Genomic DNA, 19,584 nt, shown 5'->3' on the forward strand with positions numbered 1-19,584 from the left:
ACCTTAAGCGGGAGTCTCAACGACGAAGGGAGAAAAACGAGGTGCAGTCAGTGAAGCTTACGGATGGGCTGAAGCGTATCGCTGTGCTTTCTTAATCACGAAGCTTAATTTAACGCGCACGCTCATTTGGCACTTACGTGACGTTGCTGCTGCTGCGGCCAACTCAGAAAGACACCGCGTGCCGAAGGGGAGGGAATAGAACAGGAATAGAACGATGATAATGATGATAGTTATTCCTTGTATAATGACACCAGCGGCCGTGATGACACAGACCCACTCAGGAGGATAGGCCATGAACCGGGTGGTAATATTATAAACGAACAAAAACAGTATCGAAGGTGTGAAAGAAACAAATAATAACTAGAATAGTATTGTCATGATCGGCCTGAAGTTCAGCGTCACAAGTCCGGGCAAAGTAACAGCTCGCGTGCCGTTGTCGAACTAATTGCCCTCCTCTCCGAGAAAAAGTCACAGCTTTGGCATCTACCGCTCCCTGAGCTTATCCGGGCAACAACACAAACCACAAAGAGAGGAGGCCATTGACGTCACAAGTCGACAAGAGGACAAAGGACTGCGCCGAACACTCAAGCATTGGCACCTCCATGAGCACACGAACAGACCCTTTTTGAGATAGCTTCAACGCAAGAAATCACGAGGGGTGAACGACCTTTTCTGTGGAGGCCCCTCGCTTTTCTTTCCGCCGACTGTCTCGGCTTAAGCAAGAGGTTATTATTGCTATAGCAATTATATGGACACCAAAGGCGCATTTCCGTCATCGCCGTCGACGTCGCAGTGAGCTGAGGGTTGAGGGGCGGTCTATTGACCCTTTTCGCGGCGATCCCGTGGGCGCTGCCATGTTTGATCACGTGGTGACGCACCCATTGCTTGCCTCAACTGACTCCGTTGCCTCCGTGTTTACAATGGATGTGTATGACGCCGGTGCGGCTTAGCAAACCTCTGTTTCGGGAGATATCGTAGACGGTGATTGGGTGGGCGACACGAAGCTTTGGCTGCAGTTTCAGAGAACATGCGAAATCACTTTCGGAGCTGATTAAGCTATGTCCAAACGGCGCGAGCAGCGTAGTGGTGCTTGCTCTAAAAGCGGGGCTAAATATGTATTCGAAGCTATCCAAACTTTCCACTCATGAATTGAATAAGGATTATGGTGTTTTGGCATTCGTTGTTTATTTGGGCAAATATTTTGAAGCAGCGGCTTGTCACGTTTCTGACTCAGTAAGGTTCGTCGGTGCGGTCACTATCTGATCATTTTCTGCCTAATCGCTCGTGGGTGTTCTCAATTCCGTCAGATTTGTCCTTGCTGTGCACAAGGCTTGAAACGTAGGTGTTCTGCACATTGTAATAACTTGTAGCAAATGCGTATTGTCGCTATTAACTCGCTTACTCTTGTGGACCGTCACGAAACATTCACCTTCGACCATTCGTGCGTTATCGGTGCAGTACTGTCACTTATTGTGCGTATATAGTGCGCATATATTCAAGTGTGCGCCCATTCACTCATTCTTGACACGTTGGCGAAAGAGTGGGCATAAGTTTCCGTGACGGTTGGGGTAGATGTCTGTAGATGCTGTGCGCGAAACCTACGATGACAGGAAGCGGCGCTACTCCGGTTATCATTGTTTAACGAGCGGTACTCACTCTTGCCGACGTTCCGGGGATGAAGCCCTTTCTTTGAAGGTTAGCAATACAACGCTGGCGGATGAGCAAATTTGAATATCCTCGAGGAAAGCCGTACATCTCGAAGTGCCGGAAACACGTACGGACAATTGCAGCAGCGGTCCGCGAACTTGGTCCCACATATTCATTACATTCCTTAACATGCCAGTCACTATTTTTGCAGCCAACTACTGCACACGTCTTCAATCCACACGATTCAATCCAGCATGATTGGAGCACAGTACGTTAGCGAAAACTCAGTTGCATTTCCGACAGCTGATCGCACAGAAGCAATGTAGAAGCGGTAATGGTTTCGTATTCGTGCGCGGTCGCTGAGGGGACGTATGGCGCGCCGCCGTAAGCACCATCTCGTTTCTCTAGAACAAACTGGCCCGCGAAAAGGGTCAATTCCGGCGGCGGCTGCATATGGCGCGGCCGCGCCATCATGTACCAATCATGTACCAATGATGTGAATACATTCCTTTCGTTTTCAACATCACGATGCCCGCCTTCTTCGTTGTCTCCCGATTCCTGCAGTGAAAACCCACCTCACCCGGTCCAGGTCGTATCAGTGTGTCATAAGGTAGTCAGGCTTACATAAACAGGTAGAAGTAAAAAGTACTTAAATAATTATGCTTAATTAAAGAAAATAGTCGAGGTAAAAGATAAGTTAAATTTGAATTTTAATACGTATTAATATTAATAATATTACTATTGTGAATTTGTCCTTTTGGTACTTGAATTTTGTAATTTATTGAACGAGGCGGCAATTGCTCCTGCTTCCTCTTTTCTTGTCAATATTAACAGTGTCGGCGGCTCGCTTGACTACTAGTGTAGAGCACGGCACGGCCCGCAGTTATCTGCGTGTTCCTAATTTTTTGTTTGCTGTTACGTTACGCTCATATAACTTGTGGAAACTCCTTAATGCTACTGTTTTCTGATTTGTCGCGATTCCAATCCCACACCCGAAGATGAAGGGCATATCTGAATAACAATACACTCCGCACAAATTATAATTGTGCAAACATTACTTGAGCCCCTAAATGTACAAGTTCGCCATGTGTTCCCATCATTACCTATTCTCATTCTCCGCAAGTGTTGTTTGATAACATTTTTCCAAACCAAGCGATGCTACTACATTACAGCATCTCAAGCGCATTACTACAAGATCATCTGAACATACTAGCAACGAACGTTGTCCTTACGACAGAAGCATCGCAGTGTGATCAAACGGCCGGCATTGGAATATTTTGTTTTGCGCTCGGCTGGTATTTTTCTTTATGGTTGCCTGGTTTTGTGATTATTTTTCTAACTGAACTTATGGCAGTAATTCTAGGGGCGCTATAACGTAAAGCTATTCCAAACTTTTCTATTCCAATTCTGCAATCAGCCCACCACGATTGGTCAAAACATTTTCGGGCCACTCCCAACTTCGCCTTTCTGTCACGCGACGTCACGAAAACCGCGATAGCTCCCCATCTGATATAACATGTACACACTGGGAATGCTCCAAACCACCCGGCTTACCTAGAATACCCAACCCCTCCCCATCCCAGTGGGAAGCAGCTCTTTCCAGCACAGCCTTCGACGACCAGCGATACCTGATCGACCGGGCCAGCCGGATAGCAGCAGCAAATGGGGCCCTGGACTGAGGGCTCCACCCTCTGGGACTGCGTTACAAAACATCAAATAAAGTTTTCTACGACTACTACTACCACTGATTATGCATGAGTAAACCGCACAAAAGAAAAATAATTATTCCTGATTCGACGCCTTTTCCCCATCAACCCTCTGCTATTGGTCCAATGTTTTCGGGCTGCGCCCACTTCGCCTGTCTGTCACGCGACCTCACAAAACCGCGAAAACTCACCGCATCAAAGTGACGTGTACGCGAAAAAATGCATTAATATGCCGAAAAAAACTGAATTTTTTTCTGAATATAGCCAGAGACTGCCCCGTACCGAAAGGAATAGAGGATGGCTGCCCGCCGATCACTCAGGCCCTCGCTACTCGCACCTGCCGGTGAGCATGTATTTATTTGCGCATAATAAACCATTTTGCGTGGCAGTAAAACGTTATCGAGCCCTTTCGGCACGTATACGACATCGCTCTGCCTTTCTTTGCTCTGAGGAATTCTTTGCTCTGAGGCAAAGAATTCCTTCTACGTGTCTAGCCGTGAGGACAAAAAAGGCTCGGGCGTGAATGAACGCGTTGAAGAACGTGTGCGCGCGACTTGGGAGGTGAAGCCAGTGGAGGATTCCCACCATTGATTCATGACTGACATGTAATCTTTACGGATGTCCATCGCCAGTATGGTTGGAATCCAGCGAGAGCATGCAGCCTCCCCCTTGAACCATGGAGGAAAGATGGCCAAGCCCATCTACGGTTCCCAAGTGGATTCAGAATCCCCATTGGGCAGAGTGGTACCACGAGTACCACTCGCGACACCACGTAAACAGTGTCGCAAGTAATCGCTTCATCAATTTGCACAAAGTTGAGGTTAACGACATGGGCTTCAGATAAGTCATATTGCGTGGCTTAGGAATTTACCGACCACTTCCGCGTGGCGCCACGTATCTGGGATCATGCCAGAATATTCCAGGCTTCATCGACAGCCCCCAAAAGCAACTTAACAACACTGCCTTCTGTGCTTTTGTTAAGTTCGTAAGGGATGCCGGCAGGGCTCGGTGCAGCATGCGGCTTGGCTTGGTCTATGGCAGCCAGATATTCAGTCGTGGAAAAGGGCGCTTGAATGCCGTCAATATCGTCGCACGTATACGTGGCACACCAGCGCCGGTTAGGACGCACCCTTGCGCAGTAAACGATGGCAAGGGAATGTCAAAAGCCGCAAGTCAAGCCGGAAGCGGAAGCGCGGGTCAAGGCGTCCCGCACCTTTCTTCCGTTGGATCCACATAGGGTTTTTTCACAAGTATTTTCGCCACGCACTCAGCGCGGCTATTTTGATTCTGATGACCGCCGAATTAATGCTAAATCAAGACCGGAAACCATTCATCCTGATTGTTTCTTAATGCGGGAACTAATTTCAATGCATTTATAGCATGCAAGTAATGATCTAGGCTTAGCAAAGTAAAGCACACCAGGTATACGTTAAGTGAGGTTGCCGCTGAAGACGTCGCGCACATGTAGCTCTCTTATATTACATTACGTGTTTTTTTCATGTTAAGGAAACCAACGCAATTGGTTACACAGGCGTTTATTTGCTTTACTGTGTCCCGAAACAAGGAATACCTCCGAAGACGTTCAATGCTTTTTTATCGTATTTTGCACGATGATGATGATGATGCTGATGATGATGATGATTTAATGGCGTCCCCTTTGAAACGGGGCGGAGACAAATAGTCACCTAGCCTGCTTGGTTTAATCAGGTATACTATACTATACATGCGTCCGTGGCGTAATTGGTTCAGTATCAAGTTTGAGTGCTAGAGGTCCTGTGTTCGAATTCTGCCGTCGGACAATTTTATTAATGTTTATTTAACTATTAATAACACCATACTTTGCTGAAAAGGATAAGTTTGCAGAGTCACAAAGCCGTTTGAAGCCAAAAGTATGAAGTTTAGGGAAATCCATGTACTAACCATCATTACTATGCTGGCTGAATCGCCTTGCTTGGAGCTCCCGTAGACACTAGCGCCATGGTGTGCTTGAAACGGTAAACTACTTCATCATCATCATCATCAGCCTATATTTATGTCCACTGCAGGACGAAGGCCTCTCCCTGTGATCTCCGATTACCCCTGTCTTGCGCTAGCTGATTCCATCATGCGCCTGCAAATTTCCCTACTTCATCACCCCACCTAGTTTTCTGCCGTCCTCGACTGCGCTTCCCTTCTCTTGGTATCCATTCTGTAACTCTAATGGTCCACCGGTTATCCATCCTACGCATTACGTGGCCTGCCCAGCTCCATTTTTGTCCCCTAATGTCAATTAGAATATCGGCTATCCGCGTTTGTTCTCTGATCCACACCACTCTCCTCCTGTCTCTTAACGTTAGGCCCAACATTTTTCGTTCCATCGCTCTTTGTGCGGTCCTTAACTTGTTCTCAAGCTTCTTTGTTAACCTCCAAGTTTCTACCCCATACGTTAGTACCGGTAGAATGCAATAATTGTACACTTCTCTTTTCAGCGACAGTGGTAAGCTCACAGTCAGGATTTGGCAATGCCTGCCATATGCACTCCAACCCAATTTTATTCTTCTGTGAATTTCTCACGATCAGGGTCCCTTGTGAGTAATTGACCTAGATAAACGTACTCCTTCACAGACTCTAGAGGCTGGCTGGCGATCCTGAATTCTTGTTCCCTTGCCAGGCTATTGAACATTATGTTTGTCTTCTGCATATTAATCTTCAACCCCACTCTTACACTTTCTCGGTTAAGGTCCTCAATCATTTGCTGTAATTCGTCCCCATTGCTGCTGAATAGGACAATGTCATCTGCAAACCGAAGGTTGCTGAGATATTCGCCGTTGATCCTCACCCCTAAGTCTTCCCTCTTAGCTGCACCGCTTTCTAGATTGCGCCACCGTCCCGTTAAACGCGTTCGGCGTTAGAGGCCAGATACGTATACGAAAAAGTGCCTGTAACTCGGCAAGAAAGCTTTGCTTTCAAAGACAGATGATCACAGGAAGAGGGAGACTTTGAAGCGATGAGCAGTAGTCGAACAAGGAATGTCGTTCCGACAAAAAGAGACTTGTCGAAAAGTTGGCTCCTGCGGCATCTCTTGTTCGACCTCTGCTGATTACTTCGAGAATGCTCTTTAATTATTTACTGCGTGTGCGCGCTTTATCTGCTTATTTCCACGAGCCATTTTGCTTACTTACGCATTTGGTAATGAAATGCCGGAGAAAAGTCGGCGTCAAAAGTTGTCATGTTAATAATAATAAAAAAATATTCTGCAGCAGCTTTTTATTGATCACCCTTGGGACTCTGGCGGTGGTTCAGGATTTGCTCAGACCTTGAATCGGCACAGTACGATGTCGTAAACTTGCCAAACACCTCGGTTCACTGTCCCGGCTGTGGCCTGAATGTGTCACGACTAAATGTACAAACACTTCTCTTAGGTAAGTCTCGGTTATATCAAGGTAGCGGCTCTACCTAAAGTTGCGTCACATTCAGGCCACAGCTGGGACAATGAATCGAAGCCGTTGGGTATTTTGCCACCTGCTGCTCAGAGGCTGTGTCCTGCTGCTGAGTCGCGGGTTCAATTCTCAGACTAGGCGGCCGGATTTTGTCGTCGGCGAACTGCAAAAACACTCGTGTGCATAAATTTACGTGCACGTTAAAGAAACCCAGCTGGTAAAATTTAGTGTGAAGGATGAGCGTGTGTGCTGCCATTCCACTGGCAGAATTGCGCGCCTATTGTTGAGGTTTTTCGTTCAGTTATTGTACTCGCTCTAACAATTGATCCGGAAGTGAAATAAAGGATGGGTACGTTGTTTAACGTCTCCGACCCTCTCCTGGTCCAGATTAGTGTGGCGCGGTTTCGAAACCACTAATTTCGTTTTACTTCTTCAATTCTACATGTGAACGGATATTTTTTTATTACATCGAAAGATACTTCTGTTGAGTTTATTGCTCGGAGGAAAGAATTTGAACCGGACTCCCGACCGCTTCCCTGGATTATTAGTGACCTTTCATTTGATTCCACTTGGCTTTCTTTGCATTTTCAATTCTCCTGGGAAACCGCTCATGATGGGGATGAATTAATATTTCATGATTAAGAAAGAACTACGTGAATTTAGGCTGCAGGTGAAGCGGAAAGCAAGGCGCAAGTGACCATACATTGACTTGTATTGTATTCCTCCAAGAACGGTCCGCTCATACCGCTGCTTCGTTTTCGCTCAAGTTTTGCAACGAGTAAGATATGGGTTGTCCGGACATTCAGTATACACGCGATATCTGATACAAGATGGGGGAGTTTTTGTATAGTCGAAACAAAATTTGGCGCATCCCATATGCACGCCCTGCGTACATGTTAGCTGATATCGCGTGGATACTGAATAGCGTGTATTTAGCGCAAACAACATGTGATGGATACCAAAGACAGGAAAGCTCTAGTTGGTTTAGCTTCATGAATGGTTTAAGGATTTCGCAAGACTGATTAGACAGGACACATTATGCAAGGTACCCGCGGCGGTAGCTTAAGGGCGTTGAGCTGCTGAGCTCGAGGTGACGGGTTCGATCCCGGCCGCGGCGGCCGCATTCCGATGGAGGCTAAATGCGAAAAACTCGTGTATCGGGCATTACGTGCATGTTAAATAACACCAGGTGCTGAAAATTATAATCAGATCGTGGTTTTGGCACGCAAAATGCGAGATTTTTTTTTTTTACTACTCAAGGTTCATTTTTGTATGTATGCGTGAGGAGGCCTCGATAGCGCAGGTTAAGTTGCGTAATTTAAGGGCTTCGCTGTACCGAGCAGGAAACAAGACACTTGTTTTTCGCCATTCGCATTGCTGCAAGTTCACGGAATTAAACAATAGTAGTTGTAATCTATATCTATAGAGCCCATTCTTATCCATAGCGAGATTGCAAACATATTGCTTGTTGCATCAGTAGATCAGAAACATTTTCAAGTCTATAGGTGGCTTTATCTTAGCCCCGTGACATGCTTTCTTATCAGCTTTGCTCCGGTTTCGCGTTAGTAGCATCTCATTCCTTGATATCAGCGCTAACTGATAAATATCTCTGGTGCATTCTAAGCTGCGCTACGTCCTGTGCCATCCTATTTTGTCCTGACAGTAATTCTTGAAGCAATGCTTAAATGTCGTGGCCAGGATTTATTTCGGTGTCTCCACATAGCATTTCTTCTTCTTCTTTCTGGAGTTTTACGTGCCAAAACCAGTTCTGATTATGAGGCACGCCGTAGTGGAGCGCTCCGGATTAATTTTGACCACCTGGGGTTCTTAACGTGCACTACAACGCAAGCACACGGGCGTTTTTTGCATTTCGCCTCCATCGAAATGCGGCCGCCGCGGCCGGGATGCTCCACATAGCAGAAATAAACACAAGCAGTACATATCATACGCAACACTAGCACAACACTGTTGCTAGACAATTTTAAATTGCCAATGCAACTGTTGTCGACGGAAGTTTGAAAAGGGAGAGGTGAAGAATACTTTTATTCTCTGTTGATTAATAAAGTGGAAGCAATCTATAGCTATGCTTCCCCCCCCCCCCCTCCCCCCACTGAATGATTGGCGTTTCTCGCACTATAAGAGGAGATGCTAATATGATTCATAAAAGAGTAGGAGACTGGAGGAAGAGGTGCACGTGAGGAGGTGGAGAAAGCCGAGGGCACGATCGGAGAGCTAACATGTACGCAGGGCGTGCATATGGGATGCGCCAAATTGTGTTTCGACTATACAAAAACTCCCCCATCTTGGATCAGATATCGCGTTAATCGGGTTAACCGAGATAAACCACGGGGGTGGCCACATGATTGACATCTCGACATCTCGGCGCGATTGTGCCTTAGATTATCGGCTGATGTACCCATAAGGTTTGCTCTGGATCAGAGGATTGCACAGATACGGGATAGGGTAACGGAAGAAACCCATTGACTGTCACCTGCGATGGTTTTTACATTATTGTATACCGCACCACCTTCACCAATTGCCTATGAAGCCACATTAACCGTAATGGTTTTTCGCGATCGGCTCTATTACCATTTAGGGTACAACTTCCAGATAAAACCTGCCTGCCTACATCTTTTCGAGGCAAAGGCACGCGGTCACGTGTCATACGTGGTTGCTGTATGAGAGCTAATTGAAGCTAGAGATAACGCTATAAGCTAGAAAACCGGGAGCTAATGGGCCTCGGAAATGTTTTCATAAGTGAGAGTTCAATTCGCTGTTAAAAAAAGAGTTATACTTGTGATGCGAGATGTGATGCGATTTATTAATACGAAATCATTATATGGCTCATCAGGTGGAAAATCCGGCGTTGGCGTGACCATGATGCTCCAAAAGTCAAGTGAGCCCAAGTGAGTCAATCGAGGCAGTTGATGAGGTCAATTAAGACAAAGTTAATTAAGGCAGAGTGAATTAAGGCGAAGTTAATTAATGTAGGTTTAATTAAGATAGAGTTCATTACGGTACTCGAACCCACGACCATTGGTGGGAGTCTAACCCACGACAGTTAGTGTTAATTGAGGCACAGTTAATTAAGATAGAGTGAATAAGGGCACTCGAACCCCGACCTTTGGTGGTCGCAATGCTCTCGCATTCATCCCCGTAGGAATAACTAAGTGTCCCTTGATGTTTTTTTTTGCATTGTGGACAAAGCAGACATAACGGAAGATGAATTCAGCCTTTCTTAATTGCCGCCGCCGCACCAGCTCCAATAGCGATCGATACAGCTCCCTGTGCAATGGCCGCCGCTATTGCCAGAACTATGGGCGTAATAGCTGATTCTAGAATCTGTTTCCGAGCCTCCGTAATTGTGAATCAGCCGCGCGAGGTTTTTATTGATTTAGTCATCGCTTCGTTTGTGGTTATGAGATATTTCAGGATATTCCATGTTTTCCTGGTACTTAAGGTACCTTGAAGTCGGTCGCACGCTTCGTTCCGGTTTTGACGGCCAAGATTTCCGGCGTATTCTTCCGCTTCATTCGTGAAGAGGGCGATGAGCCTTTCCAGCTTCAAATTTTGTTTTCTTGTCTTTCATTTTCGGATAAGTCCTTTCGGTGCCTCCCATAAGTGTAAAAAGGCGCGTATCTACGGCTGGGGTATCCGTAGTAAGTTGCAATTCTTTGGTGTACCTTTCGACCTTTTGCCCGACCGAGTCTAGCCAATTCTCAATGTTCTCCTTCTTGTCTGGAGTGTTCTTTTCGCGGAGAGCAGCGCAATCCGTGAGTTTTGCCTTTCCTATTCGGATCGGCGTTTTGCAATAAAGCAATTCGAGTTGACTATGTGATGATCACTTCCCGGAGCCTTCTCGAGTCTGGTTCACTCCGCCCTCGTCACTCCCTCCGTGAACGTAAGGTAGGGGCTTGTTTCTCTCAAGACACTATTGCCATTTCTTGTTGGAATGTGGGGATCATTCCAAAGGGTTAAATGATGCCGTTGTGCGGTGTCATGCACGTCTGCACCTTTCTTGGTTGTGTTGTGCTATCAGAGACTGCGTTCTTGCGTCTGTGCTGTGGCGTCGCTGTGCAGTTGTGCGCGCGCGTGTCATGTGTCTGCTGGCGTTCCTCTTGTTGACGTGCATCTATAGGCATTTGTCCATGCTGTAATTCTGGCTATTTCTTTCCGTTACGGCCTAGCTTGCCGAATAAACAGTTTGATTCCGTTGTTCTGACTTTGGCATTGACCGCTGCGGACACAACACAATCCTCCAGTGAAACCTGGCTACCTGCATACTTTCTATGCAGAGGCACACAGTCACGCGTGCAGACCTGGCTGACACATGAGAACTAAGGGAAGCCACAAGTAATGCTTTTTACTTCAAATCAAGAGCAGTTGGGCCTAGGAAATTGTTTAATGTCGGAGCGTTCAATTCACTGTTTTCTAAAGAAACACTTACTTTTTGATACGAGATGTGATGCGATTTATTGCAGTGAGAACAAAACAGACGTCTTCGAGGATGCATTCAACCTTTGTTAATTGCCACCTGAACACCAGCCCCAACCGCAGCGGATACAGCACCACTTGCAACGGCCGTAACTATAGCCATAACTATGGCCGAGATAGCCTGTTCATCGGTTTCGTCGCCGATGCTCTTAACCGAGCTTTCGAGTGCTTTGAAAGCATCGACGAGCTCTTTACGATGATTCATGATGGAATGGGAAATTTTTTTGGCGAGTAGTTTTGTCGCGTCCTCTGTGCTCTTTGCTGGCTTCCTCATCGTCGCAGCTTGAATTTCTGTCAAAAAGAGAAGAAATCATAAAGCATATCACGCAACTTGGAATTAAAATATATGCAGTGAGGACAGTGAAAGAATAATTAGTGCGCAAAGAGATCGGCAATGGAGCTGTTGGGATAGATAGGTGTTTGCAACTATGATGTGGTAACGGCAGTGCACAAACAGAAGGGGGTGTAGGAGATTAAAGAAAAAGCGCTGAACAACGCCGAAGATCTTCCTGCGCACGAGAGCCGGAGTCAGGTCCCTCTTTCGTACCGCGTACTTTCTCTCTGATAATGAAACGTACCTTTCACATTACGATAATCCAGTGTTCTTACGACGCTGGTCATCACTGCGTAATTGAGGCTCAATTATTAAGGGATACGCATGTCTTACGCATGCTTTTCACTACGCTTAACTCACTGGTGCTCAGCTAAGCTTACAGAATCAGTGTCTTAGGAAGAAACTGCCCTTTTGAAGTGACAGCGATGAAATTGGTCACACATAAGGATAACACAATCTTTGTTCACATTAAATAACGACAAGTTACTAAATCCGAGACAAATGATTCACCCGGTGCAACTTGTTCCTTCACAACCACCCATGTAGAAACTTCAAATGTATAAAATAGCAAGCAGCTCTTTTAGAGGATTACCGCGTGATAAATTACAAATAATATTAGCACTTGTAAACATTAAAAGAACTCGCTATCCCTGCTCTGGGAAAGTGGACGTCCAGCTAAGCTGTGGAAAACCACCACTACAACTGCTGAAGGGGGTATGAAGTGCTTGATGGCTTTAGAGTAATGGTAGAATGGGAGCAATGGTAATGTTGACAGCACACCGCCGCCCATAGCTGTTCCGTATGTTGCATGAGTGATTCCAAATAATGTATGCACTGTTCGCTTCACTTTGCTGAGTGCTTGTAGCCTCTACCTTACGGCGCTATGAATCATTGCATTTTTTGCTTGCTTACGGGGGTATGAACCATTGATGATGATAGTTTTCTGTCGACGTACACGAAACACATCCCGGTATCCTAACCATAGACAGCTTCGATGTGAAAGGAAAGGACTATAGCTCTATCCCGCTCGCGGCATGCCTCATAATTAGATCGTAGTTTTGCATCTAAATACAATAATGTAATTTTTAATTAAAGGCAAATAAAAATCAGAAGTCCGGCTGGAATGTTCCTCCTAGAGTAGAACGCTTATTTAACTTAAAGGAAAGCTGAAACAGGCGACGAGGAACAGACTACACGCACGAAAGACTTGCGCAGTGTTTATACTTACGACACACATGACCCAGGATGACGAGAGCCAAGAGAATGTAGGCCTTCATGGTGAATATTCTGTGGTAAAGAAAAAGAGGCAAGTTATTATTAAAATGCGTCAAGACAGCAATCTTTGTGTGGCACTGCAGAATTTCCACACACCTCAGAATTATTTTCTGAGGTGTGTGAGTCCGTGCTAACTCCGGTCCAAAATCAGCGGAGGAATTTGTTTTCGTGCTCTTTCTATACACACATCTGACTTCACGTGAGACATTTTTTACACAACGACAAAATTTTATGACGTAAGCCGGACATCGCATTGTCATTGCACAGTGACTGTTTTTGTGGCAGCGAAATGCGAAAACACCCGTGTACTTAGATTTTGGGTGCACGTTAAGGAACCCCAGGTGGCCGCAATTTCCGGAGTCCCCCACTACGGCGTGGCTCATAATCATATCGTGGTTTCGACACGTTAAATATCATAATTTAATTTTTGTTGTTGTTGTGGCGGCGTTTATCTTCGTTCTGATAAGAATACGTCAGAGTTTGCGTTGTTTTGAAACATTTCCTGTAGCTTTATTTTCTCCTGCGATATTACAGTAAATGGTGATTATCGTCTGCTATTAAAAGAAGAAGTCTCCGGGAAACAAATCTTTAGGCTATGTGGATAATTGAAAAGTTTAGACACGACTAGTGCATGGAACTTGAGTGACCACATAGACAGTGTTTAGAAGTTAGGATTTTAAAGTTTACAACGGTTTCTGTACATTGCAAGACCTCACGTAACCTCCCGTTTGCGAATAAAAAATGTGCTTTAGCGAAACAATGCTACACAAAGTGCTACTTCGCGATATCTTAGAGTAGTGGGCAGAAGTAAACGTTTCTGATGAAACATTCTTAGCAAGCTTGTAAAGCGCATGTTTCAGAAGAGCGCCTACCGGTAAAGTTGCATTTGAACAATCCATGTGAGATTTATGCAACACATTAGCTCTGTAGGCCGCTTCTTTTGCATGCTATTGTAGCCATTAGATATATATTATTAATGCGGCGTTTCTTCGAGAATCAATGGCTGCTTGTGCAAGATCAAAATTTCTTATTTGCTAAATAATTTACTCTACATATACATGTTATAGACTAAATGCACTAAACCAATATCGTATACAAGGCGTAAGCATATTCAGATGGTTGCCAATGGTACAATTATAGTGTGGGTCAAGTACGACACTGACGAAACTAGAGTAGCAATTTAAAACTATTGCAACGTAAGTCTCTCAAACAGCAGCGATGGTAATATTGTTACGAGGAAGAAGCAAGAATGAATAAAATGATATTAAAAGAAATGATTACTATAATTAGGCCTCACCTGCTGGTGTACCCCACACTAGTTGGTGACAGGAGGCTTGATATGGTCCTCGTTGATTCCTCGATGGCAGTGGTGTGAAGTTGAGAACCTGCTCTGGCTTTTATACTTGGAAGCAAGTGTATGGATTATGGCCCCGTTTGCGTTATATCAGGCGATAAGATAAAACAGCGTACATTTATTTTATCCCTGAGTAAGCCCCTTCTTGGTGTGGAGGTTCATTGATATTTAAATAATACTTAAACAAGCAGTTATTTGCGCAAGAGTTTATGGCTGTCCTTACTATGATAACGGAAGCACAATGGATACATGTAAGGGAATACAGCTTCAATTTGACTCGGAAACCCGTTATTCACTTGTGTGAGCGGATTGTATTACGTAGTTGATGATATTTCTAGAAGTTTCGTGGACTTGTGCGTAGCTTCTGATGTTTTATGCGCTGCTTGAAGTGGAATATTTTTGCCCGTGGGAGTGGCTCAGTGGCTATGACATTTCCCTACTGGATAAAACATAAATTCCTGCAACATGCATACACAACATGCAAGGCTATGTCATACAGGAATGAGGTTGTGCATATCGCAAAGAAGAAAAGTCAGAATATTTCAATTTAACTCTAGCCTTTCTGCACTATCACAAATTCTTAATACCTTATCAAATGTTATAATAAATATTGTTCTTGTTATTGTAATAATAACTTCGAAGTTTTATAGAACCGCATCCTTCCTAAAAAACCGCCCTAACTGCGGGGGTCACTTCCAATTCCACGTACTGGGTGGACGCAATTAGTTGAGAAAGAAGCAGCAATTAAAATAAATGAACAAATACGATGCTGGTCTTCACTGTGGGAAAATTCTGCTGCCTCAGTAACTAAACTGGAGGAATAGCTGAAGTTCGTTGTCTTTTTCTTTTGTTGCGAGCGACCGTGTTTAGCATGGACAGACTGACTGACTCAGTAATGCAGCGTGCTCTAGTGTGTTACATCCACTGTCGAGGGGATGAAAAATGTCGCATTTTTGCTTCAATTTCATATTTGATCACGTCCAATCGACGACGTAAAGTGTCCGAAAAATATTCAAATTCGGAAAAAAAGTGACTAATCTATTTGTGCACCCAAAGAAATCAGGACTATTCGATTCGAAGACCGAATGAAATAGGACAATTTTACAGTGTGTTGTTCGAAAGTTTCGAATGTTCGCCTACACCACTAGAAGTATTCTCGAAAGAAGCGCTCGAAAGTGTTATACGGTCGCTGTCCGAACTTAATTGTTCTGACTGTCCTATGAGAATTATACTTGACAAAGAGTTCACATTTGGTAGAAAGAGGGGGGTAGTTAATTGTAATCTTTGGCGAAACCCTAACGTTACCGCCTTTATTATGAGCTTGCCGAATAGTTAACGCAAACTTGTTTTCTACCTATTTTTATGTGCAATACGGCAAGTTTAGTATGCTTTTCCAGTGCCCTTTGTTATCTACACGAGGCACCTAGTTTGCTTTGACTTGAATAGAAAAGAAATTATGGGTGCTGTGTAGGCAAATTTTAAAGTGGGTGAGTTAAATGCAGCTTTGGCAATGATGTTCTGATGCAAGTGTTCTAACGCTTTATATGCATGCTTTTCGAACGAGACAGGTTTAGGTTCGCTATCATGGATGATTTTAACTGCCCCCGATATCAAACTTAATTAACATGGGTGGAACGATATGGCTGATGCTGCCTGCAAATTAAACTGCGTAAGAGTCAATCACCACTTTTACAAACATTTTTTTTAGTGAAGTGCTCGATGGCGTTAGACGGCCGTTTTTCTGAGAAATGTGTGTGGCGCCGAATTCAGATTTGGTGAAAATTAGGGGCATGTGATGGGCAATATGTTGCGAAAGTCTAACATTTCGGGATTATTGGTGACCTATGGGTAGCCACAACTAAGCTGGTTCATTGACATCTGTTGTGTTCTTTATGCCTCTTGTGCCAGTTGTGTGCCGTTGACGGCGTACACATGTTCACCAGTTATCACGTTTCATGGTGACATTGTGCCCGCGTTGTGTGCAATATTTGTTGTCCTCGCCTTGTTCTTGCGCCTGCTATTTTTGTTGCTGTTTTCAGTGTGTCTTGGGCACATACGTGCATTGTCCTCTGCAGCGAAAATTTCCAATAAACATTCACAGCTGTTAGTAGCGCTTGTGCCGCCTGCCTCGCCTTGCTTCCGTCTCGCCTTTTGCGCCTCACCGCAGTCAAACATACTCTTTCCTTGCAAAAGCAGGCGAGTAAAAAGAAACTGCATTCTTGCCCGGCTAATATTTCATGTCGGGACGTCGACGTGTGAGCAGATTAAGCGATTCCGTTGGCTAATAAAAGGCTAGTTCGGGGAGCAGCACGCTTTGGCTTCGGACTGCTGCATTTTACCAACAACTTCTTTGGGATTCACACCTATTCACCGCTGCGTCACAGACTTTTGTAGCCCTCACGATAAATACAAAGACACTATCATTGTCAGACAGAGAAGGAAATAATAGGAAGGCAGGGATGTTAACCAGTCAAGAATCCGGTTGGCTGGAATGGGGAATGGAAAGAAGGGAGAGGGGGGAGAGAGTGAGAGAGGGGGTAAGAGAGACGTGCACGGGCAGCAATAGAGCACGGTGTAAGATATATACAGGGTGTTCCAGCGAACACTTTCAAAAATTCTTAAAGATTGCCTGTGGCAGATAGCACAATTCTAGTTCATGAGCTGGTCTACTCGAAGAGGCGGACATTACTTGCACAAGAAATTGAAATGCATAATGGAACAATTAACAAAAGTTCACTAATTAAGTTTTAAACTAATTACCTGATCGCCCATAATGCAATTTACAAATTGTAGCCGTGGAGTTCGCAAGGCGGATCCCCTTAGAACGAATTCTCGGGATGACACCAGTTTCGAGATATTAATTCCCGAACTTTGCGGAGAAATGCATTGGCGTTCCAGTTCTTAACAAAACGTCGCTTTATGTATTGAAGCACAACATTAACTGGAACGCCAATGAATTTCACCGCAAAGTTCGCGGATTAATATCTAGAAACTGGTGCCATCCTGAGAATTAATTCTAACTGGATCCGCCGTGCGAACTCCACGGTTACAAATTGTAAATTGCAATATGGACCATCAGGCAATTAGTTAGAAACTTAATTAGTAATTTTTGTTAATTAGTTGATTATGCATTTCATTTTTTTGTGCAAGTAATGTCCGCCTCTTCGAGTAGACCAGCTCATTAACTATAATTGGGCTATCTGCCACAGGCAACCTTAAATAAATTTTGAAAGTGTTCGCTGAAACACCCTGTATACTCTTTACACCGTGTACTAGAGTCAAAGGTGCTCGCACAAGCCAGACGTTCTCAGAGTTTCTGTGGGCCAAAGGCCTTCCTTGTTGATCTCTTGGTGTTCTTGGTGGTCACAGAACCGAGATCGCTTGGTATTCTTCAGACAAGTTACCAGCGCGAAGTAACGGACACAAAATGGAGACGCATACACTCCAAACGCTTGGACCCAGCTGAAATTTACTCCGCCCAAGGCTACACAAGGAAAAACCATAATAGCCATTGTTACTGCGCATGCATGCCACTCCTAATCTGACTTAGCCAATTTCCTTTTGTGTGATAACAGCAAAAACACAAATGCTATAGTTATCACATTCATTGTTCAAGCAGGAAGCTCTAAAGACTTATTAGTTAGGTTGGTATTTAAGCCCACGTAAGAAACACGCGCGGAAAGCAAAAGGCGGGTTGTTCTGATATCTTATCAGGGGTCAGCAAGGTGTCCTTGCCCTTCCGGTGCCTCGACAAGCACGCGGTGGTCTCTCAACATATCATTTAGGCACCTTCTGGTGTTGCCAAAATAGGATTTGTCACAAGACAGGGTAATCTTGTAAAACACTTCAGTTTTACGCGAAAGAAAACGCGTGCTGCACAGGAGGTTTTTCTTTTGTCGCGCCATTGACGACCGTGCACATGCGTGCGTTACTTTGTCCGTAGGTGGGAATAAAACCTGGACGCCACAGTTCTTTAGACGGCGGGGCAGGTTGTGTTTATACGGCACCACCAACGGTTGTGCGCCTGGGTGGTTCTGACAGCTGCATTAGGCTTTACTGTACCTCTTCCAAGAGGTTTTCAACAACTGGAAGAAGACGTTTTTGAGGGGTGCGTGCTTTTTTAAGGCGCTCAACTTGACGTTTTACCTTCGAGGTCACCTGGTCCTCACACAATTTTCTGAGAGCCGCACGCATGCCGTTTACAGCAACGCCCAGTTTCACAATTTTAGAGTGGGCCGAATCATATAACATCATTTCTGTCTGAGATTTCAGCTGGCACAGCCTAAACACCTGTCTTTCATGAAAACATAATTGTACATCGAGAAACTCCAGGCACCCATTCGCTGGCATCTCATGCGTGCACTTAAAACCTACCACGCAAGATTCAAACAAAGTGAAAACGGTTCACATCGTATCTGTTGTCCGATGTGAGATTATGATAAAAAAGTTACAAGATAGTCATCAACGTGCCCCAAAAAATCTTGCTCACTTTGACCACGGCAATGTTCGCTGAGATGTATTTTTTACATCGCGCGACGAAAATGTCGCTTAAAAGACGCGCTAAAAAAGACCCCTGGCTTTTCTAATCCTTTCGCGCGAAATCTCCGTAATTATTATTAGTAATGATGCGTGAGAGATAAACATGACATTTTTTGAGAATAGGCAACAGATAAACCTGCAACATGCAGGGATATCACAAGACAAAAGTCTTCAACAAAATCCCTGAAAGCGCAGACAAGTTCAATTTGTGGAATAGAATAAGACAACTCGATACTGGCTACCTTGCAGCATTGCCCTCGGCAAAAAATAAAACAAAATAAAATGAATGTATAACTTCTCTTGAATTGCGGATTAGAAAGATAACCGACATTCAGGGGCTCGGAAGTACCGCACTTGTGCGTTGTGCGTCCGAAGTTGTGCGTCCTAAAGTTGAGTGCCATAAAAAAGCAGGCTTAATTCCCTGAGGAAGTTCTTGCTGAAGTTGTTGAAAGCTTCATGAAAGAGGTACAGTCAGTTGTTGAGGCACAAATCAGCTTTCAGAAACGTCCCGGAGCCCGACCGGTGGTCGTGCCTTGTAAGCACTCTCTCTCCCACAAGATAAATAATTTGGCGGGAAAATACGGCGTCTCGATTTGATTCTCGGTTCCGGACAAACTGGTGCGCATGTGCCCAGTCGAGTACGATGCGGCCAGAAAACGTTCCTGTGCTATAGAAGCACGCCACGGGTTTCGTCCCGTATAAGACTGAAGTGGATTACCAGATTCCACTCTGGTGTGGCAAATGCTGTAAGTGGAAGGTGCCTATCGACGATAGGGAGCCCCGCGCGCATGTGAAAGATTTCAGTGCAGTCCGATT

The 19,584-nt window shown here is 44.8% G+C and overlaps 1 long non-coding RNA gene across 1 annotated transcript; it reads right to left on the reverse strand.

Annotated features, from left to right (window-relative positions):
• Window positions 1–11,245: 11,245 nt before the first annotated feature.
• On the reverse strand, window positions 11,246–14,227 carry LOC125940549 (uncharacterized). The gene is made up of 3 exons (XR_007463747.1): window positions 14,173–14,227; window positions 12,829–12,887; window positions 11,246–11,557 (listed from the first exon to the last, which is right to left on the reverse strand). It is a non-coding gene; the product is annotated as an uncharacterized LOC125940549 (long non-coding RNA).
• Between the last annotated feature and the right edge of the window lie 5,357 nt (window positions 14,228–19,584).

The sequence above is a fragment of the Dermacentor silvarum genome, chromosome 10 (assembly GCF_013339745.2).
Source record: "Dermacentor silvarum isolate Dsil-2018 chromosome 10, BIME_Dsil_1.4, whole genome shotgun sequence".
In the NCBI taxonomy this organism is placed as follows: Eukaryota; Metazoa; Arthropoda; class Arachnida; order Ixodida; family Ixodidae; genus Dermacentor; species Dermacentor silvarum.